Below are 15,519 nucleotides of genomic sequence, written 5' to 3' on the forward strand. Positions count from 1 at the left end.
CTTTGGAAAATTTTGAGTTTGGGGGGAAGGGGGATTTCAAAAACATCTTCCCATGACACAAATTGTCTTCTAAAGTCGATTCTGATGTTTGTAGCGTTCTATGTCTTAGCGCTTTAGAAATATTTAAAAAAGCATCTGAAGTAGAATTTTGGAAAATTTTGAGTTTGGGGGGAAGGGGGATTTAAAAAACATCTTCCAGTGAGATATCGTGTCCTCTGAAGTCGATTCTGATGTTTTTAGCACTCTATCTATTAGTGCTTTAGAAATTTTTAAAAATCTTCGAAAGTATAATTTTGGAAATTTTTGAGTTTGGGGGGAAGGGGGATTTCAAAAACATCTTCCCATGACATGAATTGCCCTCTAAAGTTGATTCTGATGTTTGTAGCGTTCTATGTCTTAGCGCTTTAGAAATATTTAAAAAAGCTTCTAAAGTAAAATTTTGAAAAATTTTGATTTTGGGGGAAAGGGGATTTCAAAAACATCGCTTAAAAATTTAATGTATTCTATAACGTTATGTCTTAATGTAGCCACGCTCTAAGTCGATGTGCTTTAGCATTATTTTAAAGGCTTATACAGTAGAATTTTGAACAATTTTTAGTTTTTGGTAAAAAGAGGATACCAAGATCCTCTTCCGATAAGATAAAGTGTTCTCTCAAGTTGATTCTGATGTGTTTAGCATTCTATGTCTTAGCGCTTTAGAAATAATTAAAAAAGCATTGGAAGTAGAATTTTGGAAAATTTTGAGTTTGGGGGGAAGGGGGATTTCAAAAACATCTTCCCGTGATATAACGTGTCCTCTGAAGTCGATTCTGATGTTTTTAGCGCTCTATCTATTAGTGCTTTAGAAATATTTAAAAAAGCTTCTAAAGTACAAATTTGGAAAATTTTGAGTTAGGGGGGAAGGAGGATTTTAAAAACCTCTTCCCGTGATATAAAGTGTCCTCTAAAGTCGATTCTGATGTTTTTAGCACTATATCTGTTAGTGCTTTAGAAATATTTAAAAAGCTTCTAAAGTAGATTTTTGAAATTTTTGAGTTTGGGGGGAAGGGGGATTTAAAAATCATCTTTCCGTGATATAACGTGTCATCTATTGTTGATTCTAATGTTTTTAGCACTCTATCTATAAGTGCTTTAGAAATATTTAAAAAGCTTCTAAAGTAAAACTTTGGAAAATTTTGAGTTTGGGGGAATGGGGATTTCAAAAACATCTTCCCATGACACAAATTGTCTTCTAAAGTCGATTCTGATGTTTGTAGCGTTCTATGTCTTAGCGCTTTAGAATATTTAAAAAAGCTTCTGAAGTAGAATTTTGGAAAAATTTGAGTTTTGGGGGGAAGGGGGATTTCAAAAACATCTTTCCATAACAAAAGTTGTCCTCAGATGTCGATTCTGATATTGGTAGCTCTCTATCTATTAGTGGTTTAGAAATATTTTAAAAGCTTCTAAAGTAAAATTTTGGAAAATTTTGAGTTTGGGGGGAAGGGGGATTTCAAAAAAATCGTACCATAACGTAATTTGTCCTATAAAGTCGATTATGATATTTGTAGCGTTCTATGTCTTATCACTTTAGAAATATTTAAAAAAGTTTCTGAAGTAGAATTTTGTAAAGTTTTTAGTTTGGGGGGAAGGGGGATTCAAAGAACATCGTCACATGACATAAATTTGCCTCTAAAGTTGATTATGAGCTTTGTAACACTCTATCTATAAGTGCTTAATAAATTTTTAAAAAGCTTCTTAAGTAGAATTTTAGAAATTTTTGAGTTTGGGGGGAAGGGGGATTTTAAAAACCTCTTCCCGTGATATAACGTGTCCTCTGAAGTCGATTCTGATTTTTTTAGCACTCTATCTATTAATGCTTTAGAAATATTTGAAAAGCTTCTAAAGTAAAATTTTGGAAATTTTTGAGTTTGGGGGGAAGGGGGATTTTAAAGTCCTCTTCCTGTGATATAACGTGTCCTCTAATGTTGATTCTAATGTTTTTAGCACTCTATCTATAAGTGCTTTAGAAATATTTAAAAAGCTTCTAAAGTAAAACTTTGGAAAATTCTGAATTTGGGGGGAAGGGGGATTTCAAAAACATCTTCCCATGACACAAATTGTCTTCTAAAGTCGATTCTGATGTTTGTAGCGTTCTATGTCTTAGCGCTTTAGAAATATTTAAGAAAGCTTCTGAAGTAGAATTTTGGAAAATTTTGAGTTTGGGGGGAAGAGGGATTTCAAAAACATCTTCCCATAACATAATTTGTCCTCTGAAGTCAATTCTGATATTTGTAGCTCTCTATCTATTAGTGCTTTATAAATATTTAAAAATCTTCTACAGTAGAATTTTAGAAAATTTTGAGTTTGGGGGGAAGGGGGATTTCAAAAACCTGTTACCATGGCATACATTTTCCTCTATAGTTGATTCTGATGTTTGTAACATTCTATGTCTTAGTGATTTAGATATATTTAAAAAAGCATGTAAAGTAAAATTTTGGAAAATTTTGCGTTTGGGGGGAAGGGGGATTTAAAAAACATCTTCCCGTAACAAAAATTTTCCTCTGAAGTCGAATCTGATCTTTGTATCACTCTATCTATTAGTTCTTTAGAAATATTTAAAAAGCTTCTAAAGTAGAATTTTGGAAAGTTTTGAGTTTGGGGGGAAGGGGGATTTTAAAAACCTCTTCCCGTGATGTAACGTGTCCTCTGAAGTCAATTCTGATGTTTTTAGCACTCTATCTATTAGTGCTTTAGAAATATTTAAAAAGCATCTAAAGTAGAATTTTGGAAATTTTTGAGTTTTGGGGGAAGGGGGATTGTAAAATCCTCGTCCCGTGATATAACGTGTCCTCTAATGTTGATTCTGATGTTTGTAGCATTCTATCTATTAGTGCTTTAGAAATATTTTAAAAGCTTCTAAAGTAGAATTTTGGAAATTTTTGAGTTTGGGGGGAAGGGTGATTTTAAAAGCCTCTTCCAGTGATATAACGTGTCCTCTAATGTTGATTCTAATGTTTTTATCACTCTATCTATAAGCGCTTTAGAAATATTATAGAAATATCTAAAAAAGCTTCTGAAGTATAATTTTGGAAAATTTTGAGTTTGGGGGGAAGGGGGATTTCAAAAAAATCTTCCCATGACGTGGATTGCCCTTTAAAGTTGATTCTGATGTGTGTAACGTTATAGGTCTTAGCATTTTAGAAATATTTAAAAAGCTTCTGAAGTAGAATTTTGGAAAATTTTGAGTTTGGGGGGAAGGGGGATTTCAAAAACATCTTCCCATGACATAAATTGTCATCTAAAGTTGATTCTGCTCTATGTCTTAGCGCTTTAGAAATATTTAAACAAGTTTCTAAAGTAACAATTTTGGAAAATTTTGAGTTTGGGGGGAAGGGGGATTTCAAAAAGATCTTCCCATGACATAAATTGTCCTCTAAAGTTGATTCTGATGTTTGTAGCACTCTATGTCTTAGCGCTTTACAAATATTTAAAAAGCTTCTAAATTAGAACTTTTGAAATATTTTGAGTGTGGGGGGAAGGAGGATTTTCAAAATATCGTCCCATGAAATAACATATCCTCTGAAGTCGAGCCTTACGTTTTAGCACTTTATGAATTCGAGCTCTAGAAATATAAAAAAAGTTTCTAATGTATAGTTTTAAAAATCTTTGAGTTAGTTGGGACATGGGAGTTAAAAAACTTATTCCCATAACATAATGTGTCCTCTGAAGTCGATTCTGATGTTTTTAGCACTCTATCTTTTAGTACTTTAGAAATATTTTAAAAGCTTCTAAAGTAGAATTTTAGAAAATTTTAAGTTTGGGTGGAAGGGGAATTTCAAAAACATCTTCCCATCCTCTAAAAAGGATTAGGTTATTTTTACTGGTCTCTCTTGTCAAATCCTTTCCCTAATTAATACAGTTTAAATGGTCTTATCAACAGAGTTGTTTGGCATGTGCCTGCTACCCTTAAGGGTAAGGGTTTCTGATAAGGCAAGTGTTACATCACAACAAACCTGGTTTCATATACCATAAAGAAAGTCGGCATGGGTTGAAAATTAAATGGCTTAGGATTTAAATAGGATTTTGGAATATATTTTAATGAACAAGGTTAAAAGCAGAAGTTGTGTAAGGTAAGCAGTGATTTATATTTATGATAGTAATATAGGGTGAAATATGAGTTAAAAACAACTAGTAATGCGCAGTAATTTACCATTATATAGAGGGGGGATGAGTGGAGGTAGGTACTTCAAAGTACCTTCCCGGGACAAACCTTAGCATGTACATCCATCCCTGAAAGTTTCATTTTCCTAACCCAACCCCTTTCCAAGATAGCCAAAAGTAACTAAAGTAGAATTTTACCAAAACTAGCATATTCCAAAATTAGGGGCTAATACGTCTCACTGAAGATGGGCCTAAAATGATATGCAGCTTTTCTGCTATATTCATACTATAACCTATACAGGACTAAGATGCGAAATAATGGAAATTTAACTTGATTGAATCACATTTAAATCCAAGCTTACAAAGTAGAACTAAATTTACTTAGGCTGAACTGCTTAAGCGATTCAATAAGATAACTACTTTTATTTCTGTTTTTTAAACCAAATGCCAGAAATCTTTTCTTCAGTGACCAATGTTATGATGTAAACAGAAGTGCCAAACATTTTCCGTCCACGGTATCACTTTTTTCGACGAAAAGTTTCTTGTTGGTCACCACTCAAAATGTGTCCGCTTCAAATTACATCCGTTCTTACATTTGTTTATTTCTCATCAAAGACATTTCTCAAAATATCAAATTGAAAAAAAAACTGAACATGTTGAGTGTAGCATTAGCAGTATTAGGAAGGAAGGTTATACACGGCATTTATAGATATTAAAGGAGCTTTTGATAACGTTTGTAGGCTTCTATTGATGAAAAGTTTGTTAGAGATAGGTCTCCCAGTCCCATTTGTGTTAGTTTTAGTTCAAATGTATAGGTTTACTAGAGTGATTGTGAGAGTTGGTAAGTTTGTAGGCAAGTTTCAAGGGTAGTTAGAAGATACAAAGGTGTTAAACAGGGTTGCACATTGTCTCCTAAATTATTCGCCCTGTTTATAAATTCTGTAGTGGCGTTTATGGAAAAGAAGGAGGCGCCAATGGTGAGTTTAGACATCGTTTCCGTTTGTATGATGTTTTTCGAAGATGATATTGTTTTGGTTGCCGATTCACGAAGGAACCTTAAGAAATTACTTGATATTTTAAGTGATTATTTGGATAGGAAAAAGTTAGAACTTAATGTGGATAAAACCGTAGTGTTAGTATTCCGTAAATGTGGTAGACTTGAGGAGGATGTTAGTTTTAGTTTTAAGGGTAAAAGGTTTAGATTAGTGGGAGGAATGGTCATATTTAGGTGTTAAGTTTAAGGCGAAAAGAAATTTATTTAGTACCCATGTAGAAAGTAGGATCGAAAAAGGTAAGGCATGTTGTAATATGGTGTTAAGAAGTCAGCTGAGGGATATTAAAAAGATCCAAGTAGTTAAACAGGTTTTCAGGGCTAAAATTTTAAGCGTAATGCACTATGGTTCTGATGTTTGGGGGTATGTGAAGGGTAATAGGCTAGAAACAGCACAATTAGGATATTATAAGAGGTGGCTAGGGATAAGTAAGCACACAAATAGTTTAGTAGTTAGAGGTGATTTAGGTTTGTTTTCTTTAAGAAGTCGTAGGCTAGTTAACATGGTTTGGCTTTGGGAAAAAATTTTATTGATGCCTAGGGTGCGGGTGATGAAGGCAGCTTACTTAGAAATGTTGAAGGACCGCTCAGGTAGGGGGTGGCCGTGCCAAATTAAGAGTGTATTATATCAGTGTGGACTAAGCCATATGTGGGGGGATGGTTTAGGGCTCGAGAATATGGGGGATCAAGTAAGCAGAGTAGTTGAAAGGATTTTACAGGACCAAGAAATACAGGCATGGCAGGCCCAGCGTTCAATTTCGAATTCACTGCGGCTTTATTGTCGGTCGAAGGAGATTTGGGGTGAAGTTTTATTTTTTCAGGGGGGTTTGAATAAAAATAAAATAAAGTTATTAATTGAAATTTGGGCTGTTAGTTTGACACTGAGCCAAAGAGGAAAGTTTGTCGGGAGGGAAAGGTCAAAGGCTTGTCCTTATTTTTGTCCTATGTGTGGAAGTTTAGATGAGAGCGTGTGTCACTTGATATGTGAATGTGAGGAGCTGAGGGTGTTAAGCTCAAACTTTCGGGGCTACTTCTATTACTACTTCTGCTCTTAAAATTTTACTAAATAAAAAAAGTGTAAGTGTATCCAGGCTGTGAAAGAGCATAGGTTTTGTTTTTGGGAATGATATTAAGTTTTATTTATCATGTCAACTAGAGGATGTACATGACTAAATTAAACACTACTATTTGCGTCACGATTTTCAAAAGGGTTTATGTTGTTTCAAATTGCTGAAAAAGTTTTTCCAGCATACAAATAGCAGGCCAAACTATAAATTCTTAAACAAATCGGAAAAATTCAAACTATTACCTTGTTTTTCCCTCAAGACAGACATCGGGACATGCAAACACCCGCCTAGACACACCGGCAAAGAGAGTGAGAGATATATAAAAACGCATACAAATACATAAATTGAGACATACGAACCGGAGAAAAAAGCACTGGGACAGGCAGACACCCGCCCAGACACACAGGCAAAGGGACTGAGAAAGACAAAACACAGACAAATGCATAGAGACAGACATACAAACCGACAAAGACAGGCACTGGGACAGGTAAACACCCGCCCAGACACACAGGTAAAGAGAGTGAGAGAGGCAGAAACACATAAAAATATATAGATTCCGACATACAAACTGACAAAGACATGCACAGGGACATGTAGACACCCGCCCAGACAAACAGGCAGAGAGAGTTAGATAGACAAAAATCCACATTCAAAGACAAAGATTCAGACCTGCAAACTGACAAAGGCAGGCCATGGGACAAGCCAAGACTCGCCCAGACGCATAAACATAGAGAGTGAGAGAGACAAAAACGGAACAAATGCATAGACTCAGAACTGAAGTGGAACCTTTTTCTCTTCTTTGGAAAAATTTAGAATTGAACTGTAACTTTTTTCTCTTCTATGAGAAAATTCAGAAGAGAGCGAACTTTTCTGCACTTCGTTGAGAAAACTCAGAATTAAAGTGGAACTTTTTCTCTTCTTGGGTAAAAATCAGAAGCGAACTTGAACTTTTCTTCACTTCTTTAAGAAAATTCAGAACTGAAGTGGAACTTTATTCTCTTTGGAAAAATTTAGAATTCAACCGTAACTTTTTTTTCTTCTTTGAGAAAAATCAGAAGAGAACTTGAATTTTTCTTGACTTCTTTGAGAAAACTCAGAATTAAAAGTGGAGCTGTTACTCTTCTTGGGGAATAATTCTGAAGAGAACTTTAAGTTTCCTTCATTTCATTGAGAAAACTCAGAAAGTTTTTCTCTTCTTGGGGAAAAATCCAGAACTGAACTGGAACTTTTTCTATCTCTTACGGAAAACTTTAGAACAGAACTTGAATTTTTTCTCTTCTTATAGAAAATTGCGAACTGAACTGGAACCGTTTTTCTCTTCTTGGAAATATTTAGAATTGAACTCTAGCTTTTTTTTTCTCTTCTGTGAGAAAAATCAGAAGTAAACTTAAATTTTCTTCACTTCTTTGAGAAAATTCAGAATTAAAAGTGGAAATGTTGCTCTTCTTTGGGGAAAAATGTGAAGAGAACTTAAACTTTTCTTCAATTTATTTAGAAAACATGGAATTAAAATGGAACTTTTTTCTCTTCTTCGAGAAAATTCAGAATTAAAGTGGAACCATTTCTCTTCTTGGGAAAAAAGTTCAGAAGACAACTTGAGCTTTTCTTCATTAATTTGAGAAAACTCAGAATTAAAGCTGAATTTCTTCTCTTCTTGAGGAAAAATTCAGAATCGAAGCATAACTTTTTCTATCTTTTACATAAAAATTTAGAACAGAACTAGAAATTTTTTTTTCTTTTTTGAGAAAATTCAGAACTGAAGTGGAACTTTTTATATTTTTTTTTTAGAAAATTCAGAAGAGAACTTGTTTAAGAAAACTCAGATTTAAGTAGAACTTTTTTTGTCTTCTTGGGGAAAAATTATGCAATAGCCCTATGATGGAAATGATAGAATAAATTCTTTTGAAAAGTATTGTTTAACTTTGGGGTATACAAAAAGACGACAGTAATGAAGTCGTATATATTTCAAGCAATTATACGACAGCCCTATGAGGGAAATGATAGAATTATCGAAAGAAGTGAAGAAAAGTTCAAGTTCTCTTTTGAATTTTTCCTCAAGAAGAGAAAAAGTTCCACTTTAATTCGGGATTTTCTCAAAGAAGTGAAAATAAGTTCAAGTTCTCTTCTTAATTTTCCCCAAGAAGAGAAAAAAAATTACAGTTCAATTCTAAATTTTTCAAAGATGAGAAAAACGTTCCACTTCAGTTCTGAATTTTCTCAAAGAAGAGAAATAAATTTTAAGTTCTTTTATGAATTTCTTGTAGAAGATACAAAAAAGTTATACTTCGATTCTGAATTTTTCCCTCAGGAAATTCAAGTTCAATTCTGAATTTTTCCAAATAAGAGAAAAAATTTCCACTTCAGTTCTGACTTTTCTAAATGAAGAGAACAAAATTTCAAGTTCTGGTCTGAATTTTTGCGTTGAAGGTACAAAAAGTTATACTTGGATTTTGAATTTTTCCTCCAAGAAGAGAAAAAGTTCCACTTCAATTCTGATTTTTTTCAAAGAAGTGAAGAGAACTTCAAGTTCTCGTCTGAATTTTTTTCAGGAAGAGAGAAAAAGTTATAATTCAATTCTGAATTTTTCCGAAGAAGAGAAAAAAGTTCCACTTAAGTTTTAAATTTTCTAAAAGAAGAGAACAAATTTCAATTTCTGTTCTGAATTTTTTTTCCGTTGAAGGTAGAAAAGGTTATACTTTGATTCTGAATTTTTCCCCAAAGAAGAGAAAAAGTTCCACTTCAAGTATGAGAAAGAAGTGTAGAAATGTTCAAGTACTCTTCTGAATTTTTTTTCCCAATGAGAGAAAAAATTCGATTTTAATTCCGAATATTCTCAAAAAAATGAACAAAAGTTAGTTCTTTTTGATTTTTACAAAAGATGAGAAAAAATTTACACCTAAGTTCTGTATTTTTCCAAAAAAGATAAAAAAGTCCAACTTTAGTTCTAAATTTTCTCAAAGAGGAGAAAAAATTTACAAGTTCTGTTCTGAATTTTTCCTTATTCTATCATTTCTCAGACAGGGCTGTCATATCATCGCTTAAAATATATATAACTTTATTAATTTCATCTTTATGCATACCCTAATACTAAGCAATCCTTTTCAAAAGGTATTATTCTATCATTTCCCACATAAGGCTATCGTATCATTTTTCCGCAAGAAGAGAAAAAAAGTCCAATTTAAATCGGAGTTTTCTCAGAGGAGTGAAGAAAAGTTCAAGTTCTCTTCTGAATTTTCTAAAAGAAGAGAAAAAAGTTACAGTTCAATTCTGAATTTTTCCTAAGAAGAGAAAAAAGTTCCACTTCAGTTCTGAATTTTCTCAATAAAGAGATAAAAATTTCTAGTTCTGTTCTAAATTTTTCTGTAAAAGATAGAAAAAGTTATGCTTCGATTCTGAATTTTTCCTCAAGAAGAGAAGAAGTTCTACTTTAACTATGAATTTTCTCAAATAAATAAAGAAAAGTTCAAGTTCTCTTCTGAATTTTTTCCACAGAGAAGAGAAAAGGTTCCATTTTAATTCTGGTTTTTCTCAGTGAAGTGAAGAAAAGTTAAAGTTCTCTTCTGTATTTTTCCCCAAGAAGAGAAACAGTTCCACTTTAAATTCTGAGTTTTCTCAAAGAAGCGAAGAAAAGTTCAAGTTCACTTCTGAATTTTCTCAAGGAACCGAAAAAAAAGTTACAGCTCAATTCTAATTTTTGCCAAGAAGAGCAAAACAGTTCCATTTTAGTTCTAAATATTCTCAAAGAAGAGATAAAAAAAATCAAGTTCTGTTCTGAAATTTTCCGTAGAAGAAAGAAAAAGCTCCACTTCAGCTCTAAATTTTTCCCCGAGAAAAGAAAAAAGTTCCATTTTAATTCTGAGATTTACCAATGAAGTGGAGAGAAATTAAAGTTTTCTTCTGAATTTTTCCCCAAGAAGAAAAACAGTTCTACTTTTAATTCTGAGTTTTCTCAAAGAAGTGAAGAAAAGTTCAAGTTCTCTTCTGAATTTTCTCAAAGAAGAGAAAAAAGTTACAATTCAATTCTAAATTTTTCCAAAGAGAAAATAGTTCCACTTCAATTCTGAATTTTCTTAAAGTAGTGAAGAAAAATTCAAGTTCTCTTCTGAATTCTTCCCAAAAAAGAGAAAAAAGTTCCACTTTAAATCTGTGTGTTCTCAAAGGAGTGAACAAAAGTTCGTTCTCCTCTGAATTTTATCAAAGAAGAGAAAAAAGTTACAGTTCAGTCCTAAATTTTTCAAAGAAGAGAAAAAAGTTCCACTTCAGTTCTGGATCTATGTATTTGTATGCCTTTTTTCCCCTCACTCTCTTTGCCTGTGTGTCTTGGTGGGTGTTTGCATATCCCAGTGCCTGTCTTTGTCAGTTTGCATGTCTGAATCTATGTATTTGTATGTGCTTTTGTCTCTCTCACTCTCTTCGCCTGTCTGTCTGGGCAGGTGTTTGCATGTCCCAGTGCCAGTCTGTGTCAGTTTGCATTGCTGAATATAGGTATTTGTATGTGTTTTTATCTCTCTCCCTCTCTAGGCATGTGTGTCTTGGCAGGTGTTTGCATGTCCCCATGACCGTGTTTGTCAGGTTCCATGTCCGAATTTATGTGTTTGTATGCGTTTTTGTCTCTATCACTCTCTAAGACTTTGTGCCTGGTCAGGTGTTTGCTTGTCTTAGTGCCAGTCTTTGTCGGTTAGTTTGTTTGAATTTATGTATTTGAATTTTTTTTTCTCTCACTCTCTTTGCCTGTGTTTATGGGTGGGTGTTTCGATGTCCCCATTTTGTCTGAATCTATGAATTTATGTACGTTTTTGTTTCTCTCACTCTCTAAGCCTGTGTTTCTTGGCTTGTGTTTACTTTTTCCAGTGCCTGTCTATGTTGGTTTGCATGTCTGAATTTATGTGTTTGTATGCGTTTTTGTAGCTCTCACTCTCTTTGTCTGTGTGTCTGGGCAGATGTTAGCATGTCCTATTGCATTTCTTTGTCGTTATGTTTGTCTGAATCTATGTATTTGTACGTGTTTTTGTCTCTCTCACTCTCTAAGCCTGTGTGTCTGGGTGGGTGTTTGCATGTCCCCGTGCCTGTCTTTGTCAGTTTATATGTCTGAATCTATGTGTTCGTGTTTCTCTCACTCTCTAAGTCTCTGTGTCTGGGTGAGTGTTTGCTTCTTCCAATGCTTGTCTTTTTCGTTTTGTATGTCTAAATTATGCATTTGTATGCGTTTGTGTCTCTCTCACTGTCTTTGACCGTGTATCTGGGCGAATGTATGCAAGTCCTGGTGCATATTTTTTTCAGTTTGCTTGGCTGAATCTATGTATTTGTGTCTGTTTTGTCTCTCTGCCTCTCAGCCTGTGTGTCTGGGTGGGTGTTTGTATGTCTCTTTGCCTGTCTTTGTCGGTTTGATTGTCTGAATCTATGTATTCTTATGTCTTTTTGTCTCTCTCACTCTCTAGGCCTGTATTTCTGGACGGATGTTTGCATGTCCCAGTGCCTGTCTTTGTCGGTTTGTATATCTAAATCTATGTATTTGTATGTGTTTTTTTCTCTCTCAGTCTCCATACCTGTGTGTCTGGGTGTCTCTCTCACTCTCTTTGCCTGTGTGTCTGGGCAGATGTTTGCAATGTCCCAGTGCCTGTCTTAGTCGGTTTCAATTTCCGAATTTATGTGTTTTTATGCGTTTTGTCTCTCTCACTCGCTAATATTTGGGCGGGTGTTTGTTTGTTTCCGTTACTGACTCTGTGTGACTGTAGGTGTTTTTATCTCCCTCTCACTATGCCTGTGTGTCTGAGCGGGTGTTTACATGTTTCCGTGTCTGACTCGGTGTTTTTTCTCGGTGTTTTTCGGTGCGATTGCCGGTGTTTTTCTTTTGTGAGTTATTGAAGTCAACTTTACTAAGACCCTACCAACATTTCCTAAAAACCCACAAAATTCTCCAAATTTCTTTTTAATCTTTTCGGTTGATTGTTTCATTGCACTTGGTTAGGTGTACTTCTGAATAGTGTTTGTAAAATCAGATTTATTGAAGTCAACTTTGCTATGGCCTTACCAATATTTTCTAAAAAACAAGAAGTTCCATACTTGTATATGATTTTAATCTTTTCGGTTGATTGTTTCATTGGACTTGGTCTAACATGCCACTGAACAGTCTAAGCAAAATCAGATTTATTTGACTCAACATAAGTAAAACCTTACCCACATTTTCTTAAAAAAAACAAAATTCCATACTAATTTGTGATTTTAATCATATTCCATCGTTATTCAAAAATGTCTCGCGTTTTTCCCTAGGATAGGATATTAATTTCGTCTAAATGAACGGTCTATATTTATTTCCATAGCACTATTTCTTATGTTCGATCGAGGTTCTTTAATTTATTCAATATACATATCAAACAAATTTTCTCTTAGTGCCGAATTTGAATATCTTTAATTTATTTCGTTTAAATTAATCCATCAAAAGTTATTAGAAAATTAAGAATTATTGAAGTACAAACTCTGAAGTCGTTGTATTTATTTGTTTCCGCGAGACATTTCTATCTGGCTTTGGAGACAAAATTAGTTATAGGTTAATCAGTTGCCATAAATCATCCAATTTCTCCAATTTTTTTTATCTAAAACTCTAATCTTAATTTTAAAAAATAAAATTCTCTAATTTCTTTTTAATCTTTTCGGTTGATTGTTTCATTGGACTTGGTTTAATATGCTTCTGAACAGTCTATGCAAAATAAGATTTATTGAAATCAACTTTACTAACACCTTACCAACATTTTCAAAAAAAACATTCCAAACTAATATATGATTTTAATCATATTCAAACGTTATTCAAAGAAATTTAGTTTTTTTCCCCCGGCACAGGATATCAATTTCGTCTAAATGAACGGCCTATATTTATTTCCATAGACCTATTTCTTATGTTTGATTGATGTGCTGTAATTTATTCAATATACATATCAAACAAATTTTCTCTTAATGCTGATTTCGAATATCTTTAATTTATTTTTTTTAATTAATCCATCAAAAGTGATTAGAAAATTAAGAATTATTGAAGTATAAATTCTGACGTCGTTGTATCATTTGTTTCCGCGAGACATTTCTATCTGGTTTTGGAGACAAAATTAGCTATAGGTTAATCTACTGCCAAAAATCATTTGTTCTGCAAATTTCATGCCTGTTGTCTAAGTTGAGACGTGATCAGTATGTTATTAAGATACTAAAGGATAAAGCTTACAAAGAAGGTTGAAATAAAGCTAATTCTTAATTACATATATTTTCATGCACAATTGCACATCACAATTGCACACGCACATATCATTATTTATTATGTTTGATTGGGGTGCTGTAATTTTTTCAATATACATTTCAAACGAATTGTCTTTTAATGCTGATTTTGACTATCTTTAATATATTTCGTTTAACTTAATCTATCACAATTTATGGGAAAATTAAGAATTATTCGGTTAAGAATAGTTCCCATAACACATTTCTATCTGCCTTCGAAGAGAAAATTGCTTATAGGTTAATTGGAATGCAAATAAAATGCGTGCACTAGTCTTGATGCCAGGAGTTGAAAGACTAGTCCCATGTCAATCATTTTTGCTATAAATTTTTATAATGAGAAATAATTAACCCTTTTGAAAAGGAGTAAATCTGTAAAACAATTATTGTTAGAATATAATAATTTAGCGACAAAGTTATGGAAAGTACAAGAAATAATTATGAAAAGCAGGACGTCCAGAACGCATTATATTAAATACCTAACCTAACTTAACCAGCTCTATGTAACATGTTTCCTCAACCCCTCAGCTTTATTGGCTTGGTGTCTGGATGGTGTCCAATTGTCTTCCATATATGGGTGTTCACGTGAAATGCCAACGTTCCCCACTACTTCTGCTAAGTCTACAACTACCACAAATCACCATCAATAAATAAATGAAACCCAAAAGAACAGAAATTAACATGAGTAGGGTTCAAAACCCCTATGCTTTCTAAATGCCAGAATAGAATTTGCACTTTACTGAAAAAAATTCAAATGAACCTGCATTGTCAGTTTAATATACGTATGCTGATATTATTCCTTAAATTGTCAAATAATTTTTGATTTCTTAAAGTTATAAAAGTGAAAACATTAAAAAGAATTTTTTCAATAAAGTGCAAATTTTATGCTCGCTTTTAGAAAGCATAGTGGTTTTGAACCCTACTCATGCTAATTTTTGCTCGTTTTGAGTTTGACTCGGTTATTCATTTTAATTTCTGCTCGTTTTGGGTTTCGTTTATTTATTGATGCTGATTTGTGGTAGTTGTATGCTTGGCAGATTATTGTATTCTATTTTTGTTTATTTTTGGTTTAATAAAGTTCTTTACTTTTGTTTTGAAAACTTGTTTTGTGGGTTTTTTTTTTAAATTAATATAGAGAAAAGGTAATTCATCCTCATGAAATTAGAGGTATTGAACTTTCCTGACTTTAGCAAGGGTGACTTAGTTATGTTGTTAATCTATCACGTAATCAAATACCAAAAGTAATTGGAATCTACAAAACATATGTTACGAAGTGTCTACAAAAAAAAAAAAATCGAAATGAAAAAGGGGACATTTATTTCAACAGTAATTGAGTGTCCAATATACGGAAAAGTACTGACAAAAATATAAAATGACATATAAATAAACATATGACAAATAAATAAAAGTATATGTAATTATTAGCACTAAGTATTTCAAATGAATTATACTTATAGGCATATTTCGCTTAAGTATGCACTTAAACAGGGAATAAACGGCAGGGGTGGATCTAGAACAAAACCTTGGGGGAGGCCCGTTATGACAAGGGCGCCACTGAGAAACATTTTGGGGAAGCCAAAGTGACAAAAGTGCTAATAATTGACCAAATTGACAAATTTACTCAAAAATTAGAGTAAAAAAAGAAAATCAAACAGGATAAGAGGGCACAGAACAAATCTTGGGGATTTAGGTTCCCTTGGACCTGCCGGTGTTAAACGGCTTGAAGACTTTTATGCATGGTAAAGGAAGAAGTTTAAGTAAACTTTATATCTTACATATCATCTAGAGCAGTGGTTCCCAATTTGCAGTACAGATTCCCCCAGGGGCACGTAAGAGCTTGTGGGAGTGGACACAAGAAAATATCAGTAACATCAGCATCAATATCTTGGCAGAGTGACCACGAAGGTGACATTCCTATTGTCATACGTTTTCACATGTTATGGTCCTAAAAACGTTACATTTATTTTACATTTTTGAATAATCAATAGATTGCTCATTTTCTGA

The 15,519-nt window shown here is 33.3% G+C and overlaps 1 protein-coding gene across 3 annotated transcripts in view; it reads right to left on the reverse strand.

Annotated features, from left to right (window-relative positions):
- Positions 1–4,633, reverse strand: part of RpL13 (ribosomal protein L13) — a 35,310-nt gene extending 30,677 nt beyond the window's left edge. The window contains exon 1 of one of the 3 annotated variants that reach the window (XM_089098007.1): positions 4,561–4,633. The gene's annotated coding sequence lies outside the window, so the exon portion shown is untranslated. Of the gene's footprint in view, positions 1–4,502 lie in introns of all 3 variants that reach the window. The other 2 variants (XM_089098006.1, XM_089098008.1) reach the window with 2 other exon arrangements.
- Positions 4,634–15,519: the final 10,886 nt, after the last annotated feature.

Source organism: Artemia sp. Qi Xiang Cuo, chromosome 12, assembly GCF_049724085.1.
Source record: "Artemia sp. Qi Xiang Cuo chromosome 12, ASM4972408v1, whole genome shotgun sequence".
NCBI lineage: Eukaryota > Metazoa > Arthropoda > Branchiopoda > Anostraca > Artemiidae > Artemia > Artemia sp. Qi Xiang Cuo.